At 41.2% G+C, this 12992-nt stretch overlaps 1 protein-coding gene across 18 annotated transcripts in view; it reads right to left on the bottom strand.

Annotated features, from left to right (window-relative positions):
• LOC125960473 (uncharacterized) overlaps positions 1–12992 on the bottom strand; it is a 46316-nt gene that overhangs the window by 14810 nt on the left and 18514 nt on the right. For 11 of the 18 annotated variants that reach the window (XM_049694524.1, XM_049694517.1, XM_049694527.1 and 8 more), the window contains exon 1: positions 131–236. The exons of 1 other annotated variant lie outside the window; for it this stretch is intronic. The gene's annotated coding sequence lies outside the window, so the exon portion shown is untranslated. Of the gene's footprint in view, positions 1–12; positions 106–130; positions 237–277; positions 392–424; positions 6142–8365; positions 8488–11694; positions 11771–12992 lie in introns of those variants that run through there. 6 more of the 18 variants (XM_049694531.1, XM_049694533.1, XM_049694521.1 and 3 more) reach the window with 6 other exon arrangements.

Genomic DNA, 12992 nt, shown 5'->3' with positions numbered 1-12992 from the left:
TGGACACCACACCTCCTTCCCAGGCTATCGTTTTCCGTTCTGCCCCTGTTTTCCCTTTCCATTCTGCCCCTCTTTTCCCCAGCACCCCATTTATGGCTTCGGGTGTCATCGGTGCTGCAGCAGGCAGCACCTCTGACCCCGAAGCTATGGACACCACACCTCCTTCCCAGGCTATCGTTTTCCGTTCTGCCCCTGTTATCCCTTTCCATTCTGCCCCTCTTTTCCCCAGCACCCCATTTACGGCTTCGGGTGTCATCGGTGCTGCAGCAGGCAGCACCTCTGACCCCGAAGCTATGGACACCACACCTCCTTCCCAGGCTATCGTTTTCCGTTCTGCCCCTGTTATCCCTTTCCATTCTGCCCCTCTTTTCCCCAGCACCCCATTCACGGCTTCGGGTGTCATCGGTGCTGCCTGCTGCAGCACCTCTGACCCCGAAGCTATGGACACCACACCACCTTCCCAGGCTTTCGTTTTCCGTTCTGCCCCTGTTTTCCCTTTCCATTCTGCCCCCCTTTTCCCCAGCACCCCATTTACGGCTTCGGGTGTCATCGGTGCTGCAGCAGGCAGCACCTCTGACCCCGAAGCTATGGACACCACACCTCCTCCCTAGGCTATCTTTCTCCGTTCTTCCCCTGTTTTCCCTTTCCATTCTGCCCCTGTTTTCCCCAGCCCCCCCCCCCATTTACGCTTAGGCCGGCATCGGTGCTTCAGCAGGCAGCAGCTCTGACACCAAACCTATGGACACCACACCTCCTTCCCAGGGCTGTCATTTTCCAGTCTGCCCCGTCTCCAAGTAGAACCACTACCTATTTCACACGGCTGTTCCTAGTTCTGGGAACACACCACTCACTGGTAGCAATGCCTCAGCCCATGCCTCGACTCATTTACCTGCAACGCTGGCCAACAGATAGACCAACACTTCAAAGTTATGACAGAAAGTTGAGTAAGTTATACACTTGGAATTGCATTTATTATTATTAACAAGCACAACTGTAGTGCTTAGACTATAACAAGTAATATTCTAAGTGCTTAGCAAATATTAACTCACTTAATCCTCATAATGGCAACCCTATAGGTAGGTAATGTTCATAATATTCACCTTTTTTGGGGGAAACTGAGGCCCAGAGGGGTTGAATAGCTTGTCTAATGCCACACAGTAAGTAGCGGGCAGAAACCCAGGATGAAAACCAGACCGTCGAGACTTTCATCACTTTGCTGTGTCACCGTAATAGATGTTGTGGTTAGGGAAGGGACTAAACTGACAAGACTCTGAACTTGAGAAGGGAGAAATTAGAAAGTGACTGATCCTAGAAACTAGAGAGGATTTCAGCTCAGAAATTTCTGGTGATGAGACCCAGAAGAACAAGAACATGGTTGGAATATTAACTTGGGGTAGTATCTGAATCCATTGAGAAATGGTTTTGTCTTGTTTTTTTTTTTTTTTAACTTAGAAAGGCCAGTTGGATGAAGATTAATGAAAAAAAAAAGTAGAAAGGAAAAGAGGAAGGTGCCTGAAGTGAGACATAACCTCTTCCCTGTAAGTACTAGGGGTGGGTGTCCTGTGGGAAAGGATGGAGCTCTCTCTACAGGTTTGTCACCAGGATGAACAAGGAGAAACATGGCAACCATTGTACTGGTTTTGATGATTCCTCAAAAACCAAGGCTTTAGTTTCCAAGAACTACCCACAGTAGCATACCTACCGTGTGTCAGACATGCCACCAAGTGTGTTTCCAGTCACACATTTTAATTGGAGAAATAGTTCCTATGAGGTACGCATTAGTTCCCTATGGCTGCTGTAACAAATTACTACCAATGAGCTTGCATAAAACAAAACACACTCATTCTCTTATGGTTCTGGAAGACAGAGGTCCAAAACCAGTTTCCCTGGGCTGGAACCAGGAGTTGACAAGGCCGTCCATCCACCTTCTAGAGGCTCTAAGGGAGAATCTGTTTCCTTGACAGCATTCCTTGACTTCTGGCCACATCAATCCAACCCCAACTTCATCATCACATTCTCTTTGGAGTAAAAACTCCCTCTGCCTCTCTCTTACGAGAACACCAGTGGTTACATCTGGGTCCATCCAGGTAGTCCAGAAGAATCTCCCCATCTCAAAACCCTTACTTTCATCCCATTGGCAAAGTCCCTTCTGCCATTTAAGGTGACATTCACAGGTTCTGGGGATTAGAAGGTGGACATTTGGGGGCAACGGTATTATTCAGTCTACTACAAGGTAGATACTATTATCTTTCTCAGATGTAGGAAATGAAGTTTAGGGAAGTAATTTGTCTCAGGTCTACAATTTCCAGAGTAGAGATTTAAATTCTGCCAGTGAGACTTTAGGACACACTCTAAACAACTTTAACCTGTGTCCTTAATTACTGCATAATCCTTGGTTAAGAGTCACACTTAGGTATCAAGACCCAACTGAATATAACACAAGTACTGTCTCCTCTTTCACTATGTTTGCCTGGTATATTTATGAATCTTGCCCAGAGCAGAAGAGTTCAGAAAATTGTTATGCACCTTTACTAGGAGAAAGCATTTACTGTTTGATGTGCACGGAGTAACGGAAGGCTATTTAAAATAAAATAAAATAAAATAAAATATGCCACCAAATCGTCAAGTGTCACAACAGAGGTAACCCCGTGGGAGTCTTGAGGAGACTAAAATTATCTCCAATTGTGCAGGTGAGAAAAGTTTCACTAAAGGCAGGTGTAGTTCAGCCAAGCCCTACGGCACAGAAGTAGGAATTTGGCTATGTACGAATGGGAAAAAAGACATTTTAGGCACGGGAAACAGTTTAATGCCGAATGCATGAGAAATATGCATTAGACCTTTCTAAATCAACTGGCTTATTAACTCAGTAAATCAGATTTGGTCAGTCAAACTAGCTTTAGCTGATTACTTATCCAGGGCATAGCTGTTGAGAGTAATTTTTGTCACAGAACAGTAAATAAAATTGTTGAACTATAGCTTTAGGCTTGCTAAGTGAAACAGATTGCTCTAGCTGATGTTCAAGTGACTTACTTGGTACTATTCACGAAATTGGGGGTTAACAACTGCTTAAGACAACATAGAGAACTGATCTTAAATAGTACGTGAAGTAGTTACTGTGTAAAGTATCTGTTCAGTAGCTCATGGTAAATGGATGTTTATAATCCCCATTGGACAACCAACTGCTTTTTTGCAAATGGTAATGTGAACTGCTGTTGCATAAACTATAGTAATGACCACCTACCTAATTTGTTGTCCAAACCAGAAATCTTCTAACAATACTGGTCTCCTAATAAAAGTAAGCACGAAGCTAACACACACTGGGTGTCTCCCGTGTGCCTGTGCATGCATCTATTATCTCACTGAACCCCCATAACAGCCCCCAAGAGAGGGACTCTGAGTGTCCCCATGCTGCTGGTGGAGAAACAGGCACAGGAAGGTTCAATAGTCTATCTACCTAAGATAACACAGAGGGTGGGAGAGCCTGTTTTTAAACCATCTGCCTCCAATTCCAGGTGCCAGGAGCCAGATTCAGCCTACAGGCCTCTTCTGCTCATCTGGAGGTGAAACCATGTGTAAGGATTAGTCAAATCCTGTCTTCACTCCTCAAGGTAGCTTGAACACTTGCACGCCCTCCAAATAGCATGTAGCATAAGCAATAAGATGTTTGCCCCGGGTATTGTCCAGGAACTTGGAATCAGCTGTGTCTAGTTAGGCTGAGCTGGTTAAGACTGGAGAGGACCACCTATCTTCCACCTGGGCCAGTGCCTTTTGACCTCCTGCCATCAGAGGGCCGAAAACTACAGCCTGAGAATGTGCTGAGCCCCATAGCCTAGTTAAGCCAGCTCAGAACAATGATGAGCACACCTTTTTCCAATCACCTTTCCTCATGCTCCCCATGCCTCATACTGCCCTGCTTCTTTATTCTTTATCCCATAGATACCCCAAGCCCCTTGCCTTTGGGGAGGCGGATTTGAGACCTATTGTCACGTCACTTCCTCGCTTGGCTGCCTTGTGAATAAACCTCCTCTTTGCTGCAAACCTCAGCATGTCAGTGTTTTGGCTTGCTGCGCCTCAGACAAAATGGTAGGGAGCAGTGATAAAGGTCCCTTGCCTGTGAGGGAAGCTGGTTACTAGTAGTCATGTTGCGGATGTTTTCTCCTCCCGGGGGGGCAGACGTCCTGCTCTTCCAGAAAGAAGGGAGAAAGGCAGGAGCTGGACCCTTGCTCTCAGGGTCACCGTCACCTAGGAGCTCGTTAGAAGCACAGAATCCAGGCCCCACCCAGAACTACTGAATTACAGCCTGCATTTAACAAGATCCATAAGAGAGGCATACCCATATTAAAGTTGGAGAGGCACCAAGCTGGAGTCCACGTAGCAGAGAAGCAGACAGGATTCTAGACCACGCAGAGTGTTAAAGGCCAACAGTTTGTTTTCTATTCTCGAAACAATGTTTTTGAGCCATGTTTATGAGCAATGTCCCAACTTGCTTTTAAGGTTTCTTGTGTGAAGAATGGATTGAAAGGAAACAAGATACATGGACACTAGTTAGGACCTAATTGCAACAGACAGGCAAGTTCAGTATTAGGATGTTGAGGAAGAGTTGACAGATTCAGAAGAAATTCAGGAGATAAACTGAAGCGGGCTTAACGGGGTATGAGATGGAGGAAAGGAAGGTCTTAGGGAATTAAAGCGTTTACTACACATATGAGCAAAGCCTCAAAATTAATCCTTTGAACGTACAGAGGTAGAGCTCTCAAAGGACACCGGTTAGGAAGCAACAGTACGCCCTTTATAATTCCAAGAGACAACACAGATCAACTGTTTCGATGGAAAATTCGGCGGTACCGGTGCGTTTTTCCACTCAAACTTAGTTCCAGTGACTATTACTCACATTTTCTGTGCCTAAACAACACAGCTTGAGGAACTGAAGGGGATTCCATCCTGGTAATTAAGGAGGGTCCCCAACACTGACAGTCCCATCTTAAAAAGCAGTCCCCCTGCATTTTACCCGAGGAGCAATAGCCAGAGCCTCCCTTTTAAAACGATGGGGAGAAATCAGAACATCACACACTGTCCCTTTCAGCTACCGTGAACTGAGCCGCGAGACGACCAGTACCCCCTAGCACAGCGCGGATGGGCCAGCGCGCAGGGGCCACTGTGACAGGCGACAGCACAAGAGACGAAGCCCAGGCCCAGGGGCTCTGAGCTCCACGCTCCACCGGCAACGCCCAGGGGCCAAGGCGTATTACCTTTCCGGGATGTGCTTTCCACCCGCCCTTCCTCGTGGCCGACGAACTGGCTCATGTCACCCCCAAGATACCGCCCACCCAACGCCAGGAGTGCCAAAGTCGCCAACCCAGCATCCCCGGTGCCAGCACAAGGCCACGAACCACAGGCGCCTAGGCACAAGCCCACGCAGCTCGCGGATCTCCTACTGCGCATGCGCCACCGCGTGTCGAGATGACTGTCATCACGCAGGCGGATTAACGCGCTTGATTAGTAAAGAGGATTCTGATGCCTGCAATTTCCCTCAGCCGGAGGCTGGTAGCACACGTCCATTAGTTCGTGTGTGTACCCTGCAGAATTCCAATCATACGGGACATGGAAAGTTGTCCGACTCTCCCAGTTCCTTGTGTGGTTCTTCCAGATATTTCCCAAGTGCTTACATTCACACTTGTATCTTGTATGTAAGTATTTGTACGTAACAGGTATCCTGTAGTTTATAGAAGAGCAGCACACTATACACATACTATATACATAGTCTACAATGTGTCTTGGATAATGACGCTGTTATCTTTCTAAAATATAAACTTGGCTGGATTGCTCTGTTGCTTGAACATCTTCACTTAGCACAGAATACAGCCCAGGTTGTTAGCATAGCACTGAGAACTCTTTATAAACAAATTATCAGTCTGTCTCTCCAACTGAATTATATGTTCAAACTATGACTTACAAGGACCTACATCATCCACCTCCCTCCTTTGCTCTGCCAGCCTCCCCTGATCTCATTCTCTACTGCCCTGCCCTCACTCACTTTCCCCTGTCCAGCCACACTGGCTTCCTTACTAGTCCTCAAACATGCCAAGCACAGTCGTGCCTCAGGGACTTTGCACCTACTATTCCTTCTGCTTCAGAACACACCCTCCCACCCCATCTCCACTCTCCCAGAACACACCCTCCCACCCCATCTCCACTCTCCCAGATAGCCAATGGCTTGTTTCTCACTTCAAGGCTCTGCTCAATCGACATCTTAATAGAGGGGACTTCCCTGATCACCTACCACATTCCCTCACCTCTTCATCTTCTTTTGTTATTCTCCAAAGCATTTACCACCGCTTGACACTCCATATATTGACTTATTTATTCATCTCTCTCCCCCACTAGAATGGAAAGTACGTAAGGGCAAGAACTTTGTTCTCTTCCTACTTCCTAGAACAGTGCCTTCAACTTAGAAGGTGTTATACAAATATTTGCTGAAAATCAATGTATGACTTCTTTGCCCTTTCACACTACCCTCTAGTCACACCAGAGGCTGCCCCTCCAGAGCACAAGTTCAAGCCCTGTGCCTTCTGTACCTGTCCCCAATACCTGGGCTGTCCTTTCCTCATTCCGGCAAAATCCTCTTCCCCCAAGCCCAGCTCAAACGCTGTCTCCTCAGTCAGGCCTTCCTCAATTTCTCCTCTATATTCCTGCTGCACTTGATTCTTTTATCATAATTAACCCACTTATACTCACTACATGTTTCTCTTCCTAGATAACTGTAAGTTGCTACTGAACAAAGACTTCTACTCACCTCTGTATCCCCGTGCCCTAACAACAAACCTATAAGGCTCTCGGTGTTTACTGAAACAATTTATTTTCTGAGTCTCTACCAATTCTAGGGAGTGCATAGTACAGTCTCCTCCTCATTATCAGTGAGCCTGGCACCTGTGGGAGGGCCTTACAGCAGAGGAAAGTCACCAATGGATCATAACTAAGGTCCTGAGACTGCAATGGCAGACAGCATGGTGAAGTTAGCCCACTGCATGCAGAAGACCCACAGAGGAGTCAGCATATGCAATGGACTACACTTGGTATAACATGTGAACAATCAAGGTTTACAAACGTGTTCTCATGCACTTGTAAGGATCTTCTAGCCCACGCGGAACAGACAGAACACACACAAAGGAGCCTGGAGGAAGTGAGTAGGCCGGCAGCTGTGCCCTAACACCTTAAGAGGTAACATTTCTGTGACTACAGTTTAAACAAATCAGATAATTTGCCTCCTTTCTAGACACCCTGGTTATCACAGGACAGGCCAAGCCTCTCAAGTTTTAAAGCTAAAGTACACAGAAGATCTGTGGATAGGGCTTAAGATATTTAAGAGCTAGTACCTGCATTAAGCAACCAGGTTATAGAATGAAAATTTATCTTGAAATTCCCGTCTCTCCCTCTCTCTCTCGCCTCCTATCCCCTATCTTCCCACCTCCATCTCTATCTATTCCTTCTCCCCTACTCCCTGTTTTATGTATATACGTGCATCATTTTATATATACACGGAATATTTACTGTCTGTTACGTTTATTTAATAAAGTGCACACTCCTCAGGCTAAATTTAGAAAGAGGACAAAATGAACACTTTCACATGGGCGTCAGTGGTGTTCCAAAGACAAAAGATTCCTCAGTCTTAAAACATGGCAAACACCATGTTCCTTCTGATAGTTAGATGCTAGAAAAAGGCAAGTGGATCCTTAAAATTCACACGCTATTAAGACCTACTATCAACAGAGTAGATCTTAAAGTGGTAACAAGAAAACACCAGCCTTTTAAGTTCTTCCTGTCTGAAGATAAGAATAAGAGGTGGTAGTGTTCTTCCTCACTTGCACCCGAAGTGTAAAAGCAGCAAAAATACCTTAAACACATATATGATGAGGAAGCCGCTCTTCTGGTCCACTCTGTTTTGTTTTGCTTCTAGGGATCTGTCTCACTCCGAACCTTTGCTTTTTGTTTTCTCTTTTATGTATGCTAAGAACCTGAGAGTCTTAACCTTTTCTTCCACCTCTCAACCAATAAATAGGACAAAAGAACATTTTTATGTTTTTATGTATTTTCCATTCAAATTTTTAAAAAAGAGATAAGTAAGCTAGCTCAGTTCATATTTCTCACAAAAATCACTTTCCAAACGAAACTAAATTGTTTGTGACCATAAACAGGAAAAACACCGTACTCTATTAGCACCATCTGACATTTCCACCTTAATGTTACCAAACACAACTTGACACTAATGTCAGAACTATTAAAAATGTTAAAAATCCCCAACCCCACTCAAAATGCATACCAAAGTTCAGGTAAAGGAAAAACAAAAACAAAAACAAAAGCAACTCACCGTTATCTTTATGTTCTTTCAGAAACCCATTAACAGCACACTGGAATTTAAAACTAGTGTCGTCATCTGGCCTGATGCCCAATTGTACAAATTTTTAAATAAGGAATAGTTTCTGGTAAGTCCTATAAGGCAAAACCATGAAAATATGTATTATTTCCTTTGTAGGGAAAGAATAAAAAATTAATTAGAGAAGGCAGAATATAAACCAGGAGAGTACATTAAACTTTGTATGTCAGTTATTCTGATGAGAGCCATTTTTTCCAAAGCTGCTTTAACCAGTAATTATCACTTGATTTTCATTAAAACTGCAGAACGGACAGTTACCAGGCATGCAAAAGGAAAAGCAAATCTATGTGAATGAATGCACATGTAACTCAAAATGATATAAACAGTTCTACCTACATTTATGTTCTATCTTACATTTCAAGGGCCATAAAGCGGCTGTGATTTAAGGAGAGGAGTAGAATAGAGTCAGAAGAACTTGGATTCGAATTAGGAAATAGAGGCAATTTCAGGCATTGTTGAGAACTGGTATTCTTGAGGTGGGAGAAAGTAGACTATCAATAGAAGACAGAAAAGGATAAGTGAAAATTCTCTAGTTCTGAATTTAAATGGAAAGTAGCAGTAGGAACCTATGACATATTTTAAAAATATGAAAAACAAACACACATAGTTCCTAGCTCTGACCACTGAAAAAGTCTAGAAACAACTGATGTCATGTCAAAAGGACTCAGGAGTCACTGAGAAGCTCCAACTGGCCAAAGATAGGGCCTCAGTTAGAATAATAACTGTAACGGAGTCCACGGTGATAGGAATAAATAAAATTTTACAAAACTGGTCACCACTGGAGGATATCTGTGAATCAACTCATTATTTTGAAAACTGTTAAATAAAAGAAGAGAATCATGCCTCTACAACTGGGCAACCAAACAGTTGATGAGGGGAATCTTCTCCTCGTACAAATATACCCAGCTAATAAGTGAAAAAAAGAACAACAGAATTCACCATTCTTTGGAGCCTCAACTGAATTAATGGATGTAGGTATGAATCATCAGTGACTGCTAATACCACAGAAAGAGACAATTATATATGTCTCCATGGAAGAACACATCATCACCTATGAAACTGTCTTGCCAAAACAAACCATGCAAGCTTCATTCTGATCAACTACCAATTTACAGGAAATAAAAGGATTGAAGAATATGTTGCCAACACATGGAATGTAATCATCGACATCTAGATGGGACAAATTACCTGGTTTCTTTAAAAACAAAATTCAAGGAGGAAAAAAAAAGTGAGAGAGACATGGAGGGAGAACCTATAGATTAAACAAGACTTCAGAGACCTAACAATCCATGGCAAAGTGTGGACCTTATTTGGATCTAATTCAAAATTCTTATAAACAATTTTTTATGACTTTTAGGAGAGAACTGCAAATTTGAGCACTCACTGGGTATTTAATATTAAAAAATGATATTAAGGAATAAAAGTCCTATATTTTAAATGCACGTACCAAAAACGTACAGGTGTAATTACATGTTGTCTCGGAGCTGCTTCAAGATAATATGGAATGGGGTGAAACAGGTGGGGGTATAGATAAAACATGACAGCCATCAGTTGGTAAATAAGAAAGCTGGAGGAGTTCATGGGTATACAAGGAACACTCACAGTATTTTTATACTTTTGTATATGCTTAAAATTTGTGATAATTGTTTAAAAACAAGACGACACTGTAGAAAACAGTTTGGCACTTTCTCAAAGGTTAAACGTAGAGCTACCGTATGATCCAACAACTCTGCTACTACCTACACTGCACATCTAACAGAACTGAAAGCAGGGATTTGAACAAATATTCGTACACCAATGATCATAGCAGCATGATTCACAATACCTACAAGGTGGAAAAAAACCAAGTGTCAATCAACCGTTGAATAACAAACTATGGTCTATATACACACAATGGGATTTTCTAAGCCAAAAAAGAAATGGCATTTCGTTACGTGCTACAACATGGATGAACCTTGAAAACACGATGTTTAGTGCAATAAGCCAGACACAGAAGGACAAATACTGCAGATTCCACTTACACGAGGTACCTATAGTTTTTGACAGCACTAAGAACATTTCCATTATCGTGCAAAGTTCTATTGACCAGAGCTGACCCATAACATTTTTATTTAATTTTATATTTATTCCTCTTTGCTAAGCAAATCCTCTCTCTTACTAAAAAACAATATTAGCAAGATGGCTAGATATAAGCTCAAGATGCAAAAATCTATTGGATTTCTATAATCCAGGAACAAAGGGAGAGCTTAAAAATTATTTAAAATGGAAAAAAAAATACCTAGGAATAAATCTAAATAAAAATGTGCAAGACATTTATGGAGAAAATAAAACCTTATTGAAAGATATTAAAGAAGTCTTATATAAATGGAGAGATACATCTTGTTTATGGATAGAAAAGACTCATCATAATGATGTAAATTTTCCCCAACTTAATTTATATAGTCAATACAATTACAATAAAAATACTTAATAGAGGTTTTGCAGGGTTGCCAATTCTGCAATTTATTTGAGTGGTCAAGAACAGCTCAGACACATCTAAAAAATCCATTCATTCCAAAATGGTGCTGGAAAACTTAATTATTCATAAGAAAACAAAGAAATTGGGTAATACAGACAAGTTGATTGTAAGTGCATTAATGGCTCGAATATAAAACAAAGATACACTAGAACTTTCAGTAGAAAATATACTATATCTGGGTAGCATTAAACTAGGGAAGAACATTTTAAGTAGAACAAAAAGACACTAAGCTAAAAGATAAATTTGATTTCATTAAAATTGAGAGCTGCTATTTATCACAAGACAACATAAAAAAAGTGAGAAGGCATGAAATAACTTATTTGTGTCATATATAGCTGACCAAGGATTATTTGCTTGTATTTAAAGAACAATAGAAATAAGTAAGAAAAGGATAAACAGTAGAAAAAGGGACAAAAGATATTCTCTGAACTTTCACAGAATAGGAAACATAGGCAACTATTAAACAAATGAAAGGATTCTCAACCTATCGGTAATTAGGGAAATACAAATTAAAATTGTTATGGACTGAATTGTGTTCCCTAAAATTCGTAGGTTGATGCCCCATCTCCCAATGTGGCTGTTTGGAGACAGGGACTTTGAAAACATAAATATGGTTACATGAGGTCATAATGGTGGGGCCCTAACTGATATGACTGGTGTCCTTGTAAGAAGAGGAAGAGATACGAGGGAAGTACACACACAGAGAAAAGGCCATGTGAGGACATAGCAAGAAAGCAGTGGTCACCTGCAAGTCAAGGAAAGAGGCCTCAGGAGGACCCCAAACTGCCAACATCTTGATCCCGGACTTCCAGCCTCCAGAACTGTGAGAAGATAAATCTCTTGTTTTTTAAGCCACTGAATCTGACGTATTTTGCTAGGACAACCTGAGCAGACTAATAACAGGGAACAAAAGACTAGACTGGCCATTCTAACTGGTGAAGCTATAGAGCAAAAGGACTGAAAATTGATTCCATAACTTTGGAAAACATTATTTTTTAAAGCTGACTATTTGAATTCCCTACAACCCAGCAATTCTACTCTTAGTATGTCTACTCTTTTACTTATGTTAAATCTTGCACATGTGTACCAGGACACATTAATGTTCATGGAAGTACTGTCCATAATAGGCCCAAAACAACCCAAATATCATTAATAGAATAATAAACACATTTTCTTGTATTTATACAATAAAATATTATACAGTAGTACAAATGAATGAACACTAGTTAAAGCAAAGTGGATGAATCTTAGAAGCATAATGTTGAGTAAAAAAAGCAAGCACAGAAGACTAAAGTATGATATCAATTTTATAAATCTCAATAATAAGCAAAATCAGATAAAAATTATGTGGATGTTGAACATAAAGCCAAGATCAGAGTGATTTCTTTGGTGAAAGCAGGAAGGTGGGATCAGGGTAGAGAACAGAGAAGACTCAGCAGTTTTGATTCTAGTTCTTAGTTTTGGTGGTGTGTTTGCAGGAGTTTTTATTATTTCTCATAACTTACATACAATTAAATATATTCTTTTTTATATTATCTAATAATATTTGAAAAATCAAAATCCATTATATGCCAAAGATAACCCCTAGACATTAATTATAGAGAGTCCACTTTGAAACAACATACATAGTTACTCATAAATCTTCTGTAGTTTAAAGCTTTTAGCTATGAAATTCTTCCCCTTTCACATGAGGACTTTATGTTCCATAATGAAGGAAAATTGTTCCTACTTTGGGACAATTTGCCATCTTTATTTAAGTGATACTAGTCCTTTGGCTGCCTAGAAATTTTAAAAACAACTGATAACTACATCTACTGCCTGCAGGAGAATAAAGGAAAAGGAGCATAGGAGGCAATCTCATACATTATTGATAAACACATACAAAGACAATATTGGTACAAAGCTATTTCTCCATATAGCAACTCTGAACTTTAATAATATATATATATATCAATCAAACATTAATAAAAGAATAAAATTATCCAATATGAGTACATTTGCTCTTGTTTTGCAATTAGTTCCAGGATTCTATTTTAGATTACT

This window comes from Orcinus orca, chromosome 11 (genome assembly GCF_937001465.1).
Source record: "Orcinus orca chromosome 11, mOrcOrc1.1, whole genome shotgun sequence".
NCBI classification, from domain to species: Eukaryota; Metazoa; Chordata; class Mammalia; order Artiodactyla; family Delphinidae; genus Orcinus; species Orcinus orca.
This window is presented reverse-complemented; position numbering and strand designations above follow the sequence as displayed.